This window comes from Lipotes vexillifer, unplaced genomic scaffold (assembly GCF_000442215.2).
Source record: "Lipotes vexillifer unplaced genomic scaffold, Lipotes_vexillifer_v1.1 scaffold957, whole genome shotgun sequence".
Classification (NCBI taxonomy): Eukaryota; Metazoa; Chordata; class Mammalia; order Artiodactyla; family Lipotidae; genus Lipotes; species Lipotes vexillifer.
This window is the reverse complement of record NW_006791360.1, coordinates 971,055-977,264: the sequence shown is the minus strand read 5'-3', so window position 1 is coordinate 977,264 and position 6,210 is coordinate 971,055.

The following is a 6,210-nucleotide window of genomic DNA, read 5'->3' as shown; positions in this document are numbered from 1 at the left end:
GAATTTGTTCATTCATTCTTTCTTTGCTTCCTTTCTTCTTTTGGGTGGAAGACACTCCTAATATCTTTCGGGACCCACAAAATCAGCTATTTCCTAAATGACCACTTAGAGCCCCATTGTCATTGTCTTTAAACATAAGAAAAATCCATCATTCATCCAGCCTATCCTTCACAGACATTACCTCTGGGCAATCGAATGTTTGATAAGGAGGAGTTTCTCTTTATGGAAGAGTCTCGTTAATTAATGAAGAAGGAATGACAGGATTAGAATAAAACCATTTTGCTAATGAACTCTAATGAATAATGGCTCTGGACAGTGATAATCAATGGCTGCTAAAATCCAAAAGAGGAAAAACTAAACATTAGTGTGTCCTGACTGAACTATGCAACACTATTGGTAAAGTGTTCTTGCCAAAATATCAAACCTGATCTAACCAAGCCTCTAGATCTACCAGCACACAGGAGATACAGAGGACAGAGGAGCATGTTAAAGGATGCCATCAGCAAAATCCAGGCTGTGAGAAGACTTGTCCTAGAGGATGAGTGGCCCACTATCTTACAGATATAATGCAAGAAGGGAATAAAAGAGGAGCAATATTTATAGGTTAAGAGACTTATGAGACATCTAAACCAAATGTAATATATGGATCTTGTCTGGATCGTGGCTCAAACCAACTGTAAAGTCCTTTTGAGATTATTGAGAAATTTTCAACATTAACTGTGTATTTGATATACCAAAAAAAAATCACCCTCGGGCTTCCCTGGTGGTGCAGTGGTTAATAATCTGCCTGCCAGGACAGGAATAAAGATGCAGATGTACAGAGTGGACTTGAGGACAGGGGGAGGGGGAAGGGTAAGCTGGGACGAAGTGAAAGAGTGGCATGGACATATATACACTACCAAACGTAAAACAGATAGCTAGTGGGAAGCAGCCGCATAGCACAGGGAGATCAGCTCGGTGCTTTGTGACCACCTAGAGGGGTGGGATAGGGAGGGTGGGAGGGAGATGCAAGAGGGAGGAGATATGGGGATATAGGTATATGTATAGCTGATTCACTTTGCTATAAAGCAGAAACTAACACACCACTGTAAAGCAATTATACGCCAATAAAGATGTTTAAAAAAATAAAAAGAATCCGCCTGCCAATGCAGGGGACACAGGTTCGATCCCTGGTCCGGGAAGATCCCACATGCCATGGAGCAACTAAGCCCGTGCACCTCAACTACCAAGCCTGCACTCTAGAGCCTGCGAGCCACAACTACTGAAGCCCATGCGCCTAGAGCCCATGCTCTGCAACGAGAGAAGCCACTGCAATGAGAAGCCCGCGCACCACGATGAAGAATAGCCTCCACTCGCCTCAACTAGAGAAAGCCCGTGCGCAGCAACAAAGACCCAACGCAGACAAAAATAAATAAAATAAATAAATAATTTTTTTAAAATCACCCCCAATTTTTAGATATGATGATGGTATTGTAACTATGTTTTTTAAGTGCTTATATTTTAGGGATATGAATTGAGATATATACAAGTGAAGTAATAGATATGATGCCTGGAATTGACTTCAGAAAAATCTGGTGGGGAAAGGGTGAAGAAATGGGTGGGGATATAGAGGAAACCAGATGGAGGTTCATTGTACTATTCTCTCTCTTAGTTTATAGGCCTGAAATGCGCCACAATAACAGGCTAAAAACAAAGAGATCAAAGACATTATTATTGTTGGTATTATCATCATCTTCATCATCACCACTGGGATTTTTTAGTGCTTCCTCTGTACCAGACCCGGTGCTAAATACTTTTCACACAGTATCTTATTTAGTCTTCTCCAGAATTCTGTGACCTAGATACTATTATCACTGTTTGCAGATGTGGGAACTGAGGCACAGAGAGGCTGGATAACGGCCCAAAGTCACACAGCAAGTAGATCAAAGAGCCAGGATTTAAGTATACATCTATTGAAATTCAAGCCCACGTCTCTCCCACTCTACCATCTCACTCACTGATACTGACTTCCCAGGGCACAGGGATCACTCTCTCTGTTTGACAGATGGAAGAAGCTGAGGCTGTGTTCAGCAATAACTAGTAAAGTTGAAGATATCTGAATCCTTTGATACAGCAGTCTCACTTCTTGGTAAACTGTAGCACATGTGCACTAGCAGACATATACAGGAACGTCCATAGCAGGCCAGTTGGTAACCTTAAAGAATAGGAAATAACCCAACATCCCTCAACAGGAACATGAATAAATAAACCGTGCTGTGTCCGTACAATGGAATGGTGCAACCAAGTGAAAATGAATGGAGTTTGTCTTTGTGTATCAACCAGGAGCTTTTCTCAAACATAAGGTTGAATGAAAAAGCAAGCACATGTCTTTCTGCAACAGCAGGATACCATTTATATAAAGTTATGAAACACAAAGCAATACTAAGTATTGCCTAGGAATGGATACCTGTCACACAAGTATTAAAACACCTATGGGAATATTTACTATGGTAATCACCTCAGGTGAGAGGGACAGAGAGGGATCAAGGAAGGATACAGAGGGGTCCTCGACTATATCTGCAAGATTTATTTCATAAAAAGAAATATGTGTGTTAGTGAGACTGTGGAGAAACAGGACTCCCATACACTTTTGGTGGGAGTGTACACTGTTTCAATCTATAAGGAGGGTGATTTGGTAACATCTATCAAAGTTACAAATGCATATACCCTTCGACCCATCTCTATACTTCTAGAAATTTTTGTACAGATATATGCACATGCCTACAAAATTAGGTATATACAAGATTTTACATTACAGTATTATTTATAAAAGCAAAGGATTGGAAACAAGCTAACGCTATGCAGCTCTAAAAAGTGAAGGCATTGATATGGAAAGATTTCTAAGGTGCAGAACACTGTGCATTAGATGCTGCCATGTGCAAAAAGTGAGGGAGGGCAGGGAAACATATGTGGTATGCTTGCATATGCATAAAATATGTCCAGGAGGATATACAAGAGAGTAGGGTCTCTGGCTACCTGTGAGAAGGGTGACTTGGGGACAGAAGTGGGAGACTTTTCATTGTAAGCTTTCTGTATATTTTTTTAAACACCTTTATTGGAGTATAATCACTTTACAATGGTGTGTTAGTTTCTGCTTTATGTCGAAGTGAATCAGCTATACAAAAATATGGAATGCTTCACGAATTTGCATGTCATCCTTGCGCAGGGGCCATGCTAATCTCCTCTCTATCGTTCCAATTTTAGTAAATGTGCTGCCAAAACAAGCACCTTCTATATTTTTTTAAATTTTGGTATACGCAAATATATTGCCTGTTCAAAGAATGACAAAATGTTAAAACTCTGAAGCTCAGGAAGGTTCCATAATCTCCAAGGGTGATGTAAGAACTGGGACAGAGGTCTGTGTTAACCACTCCCCCATGGTGCCTCCCAGACTGTGGTGGGTGTGCATCGGTGACAGTACTGGGCACCAGGACCTCCATTCCACCTGCACTACCTCTGTGGCCTAGAGCAGACCTTGTATATTTCTGGACCTGAGTTCCCATCATCCACATGAGGGGGCCCTTCCTGTTCAGACGTTCTACTAGTTCCCATTCCTCAGAAGTGCTGCCTCCTAGCAAAAGGCTAGGGCCAAGAGGTACCTGGAACAGAGCACACAAGGAATCCTGGAAAGGATTCCCACCCAAAGCTCCAAAATCCTGACCACAGTTTCCCCCAACAAAAGCCTGCTTGTACCACCACAGCAGCCTGCCAGCAATTACCCCCAATTACAAACCCAGAGCCCAGCAAGGCCTCAATTAGTCTGAAAAGGAGCCTGAGGAGGGGCCCGGTGCGCAGTATAGTGCCCACGTGTTGTCTCCACCCACAGGGTAGCACACTCCTCTCAGGGAAGCCCAGGGCCTTGGATACCTGGGAACCATGTCCTCAGGATATGGTCCTGAGGAGAAGGCTGTTGGCTCTCCTTCCCAGAGTGACCATTCCCTGCAGGGCTCAGTCAAGTGCTATGTCCCGAAGTGCAGCTCTCTCCCTGCACACACCACACACATCCTTCCCACTTACACTTTCCCGGGCAAGGTGTGACATTTCCAGGCTATCATCCCCATCAACCCCAGATGAAAACATCCCCGGGCGAACCTGCAGAGAGAGGGATGCCCCAGGCTGATGCCTCAAAATCACAACTGTTATGGGCTTGGCTCAGCGTGTTGGGAGGAGAAACAAATGCCCACCTCTTCCCAGGGAAGGATGGTCTCTGAATTCTTCTCAGAAGCATCCAAAAACAGACTTGTCCCTAATATTCTTTGCAGGCCTAATCCTCTCTGCTGGTCTAATCTTCCCCTGCAAATTCGCTGAGAGGAACACCGTCAGGTTGCAGAGCCCTGGGTTTGGCAAGCTTTCAGGTTTTCATGAATTGGCCCCAATGCCCGTCTTCTTCACAGTGGGTGTGCATGGCTGTGATAAAGACTGTGCGTATGTGTGTGTACAGAGGTCTCAAGCCTGGGTGTGACCATGTATGTGGGGAGGACCAGAGGTTAGAGGAAATGGGCCTCATAAATAACAGCTTAGATTTGGTCAGATGGAAGGAAGGAGTTACTGACCTGGCAGCAACAGAGGCATACACTCAGAGGTGAAACTCAGGGTTCCAAAGTCAAACTGCCACTTAGTGGCTGGGGGCCTTCAGCAAGTTACTTAACGTCTGTGAGCCTCAGTTTCTTCATCTATCAAATGGGAATAGCACAGCTTACCACTGGACCACCAGGGAATTCAGTTGTCATAAAAATGAAATGAGAGGGCTTCCCTGGTGGTACAGTGGTTGAGAGTCCGCCTGCCGATGCAGGGGACGCGGGTTCGTGCCCCGGTGCGGGAAGATCCCACATGCTGCGGAGCAGCTGGGCCCATGAGCCATGGCTGTTGAGCCTGTGTGTCTGGAGGCTGTGCTCCGCGACGGGAGAGGCCACAGCAGTGAGAGGCCCGCGTACCACAAAAAAAAAAAAAAAAGAAAGAAAGGAATGAGACACAGCTTTGGGAAAGATCCCTAGTGTTCTCCTTACTTGCTGCAAGTAATAAATCCTTCCTTCTCTCGAAAAAAAAAAAATGAAATGAGAAAACACATGTAAAATCCCTGGTTCAAAATAAGCGTTTAATAAAGGATAGCTATCTTAACCCTTTATAATGATGACAGTAATAATAACAGCTGGAGGTACACAGCAGTCTTTAGAGAATGCTTTCTAGAAGGAAAAGGCCTGTTACAGCATGTCTGTCTGTCTAACACTGTAATTTGTCCTTCCACTTTGGAAAACTGGCAATTTCTACTAAAATTAAACAGATTCCTACTCTCCTACGTAGTCATTCACGAGTAATGAAATGCCCTTCACAAAAAGACATGTAGAAAACGTTGACAGTAGCTTTATTTATGATATCCCAAAACCGGAAACAACACAAATGTCCACCAATAGGTGAATGGATAAGCAAATTGTGGAATATTACACAGCAATAATATCTGATACATGCAACAAGATGCATGAATATCAAAAACATATTACGCAGAAGAAACCACACTAAAAAGAGTACATGTGGTATGCCCCATTTATATGAAGCTCAAAGCAGGCAAAGTTCATCTATGGTGACAGAAATCAGAATACCTGTTACCTTTGGGAGTAAGTATGGATGAGGAAATGATAGGAGGGAATCTTCTGACGTGACAGAAATGTTAAAGCTCTGTATCTTGATCAGAGTGGTGGTTACATGCTATATTATATGTAAAAATACATCAAGCTGTACACTTGAGGTGCATATTGTTTACCATATGTAAGTTAAACAGCACACACACATACACACACCATTTTGGCGGGATGGAAATCTTCAGAAGCCCAGTAATAGGCAACATAAAACTCAGCCCTTCTCCCTTCCTCTGGACTTCATCTAAGCTAGGCATCTAAAACTGCCCTCCTACATGGACGCTCTTTAGATGGTACCCATTTTTGGAGAGAAATATGAATGAGAACCATGAGGAAGAGCTCTTTCGGGCATCGCCTCATGCGCCTGCTTAGGGCTCCAGACAGCAGGCCTTACCTTGCAAGCTAGCTGCCACAGATGCAGAGGCCTCTCTCCTTCTAGTAAAGTTAAGTCTGACTGTTTCAGACACATCCTCGCCATGATCAGGGGGTGGGGGAGGGATGGGAGAACCAGGAAGATGTCCTGTGTCCCTGCCTAAGG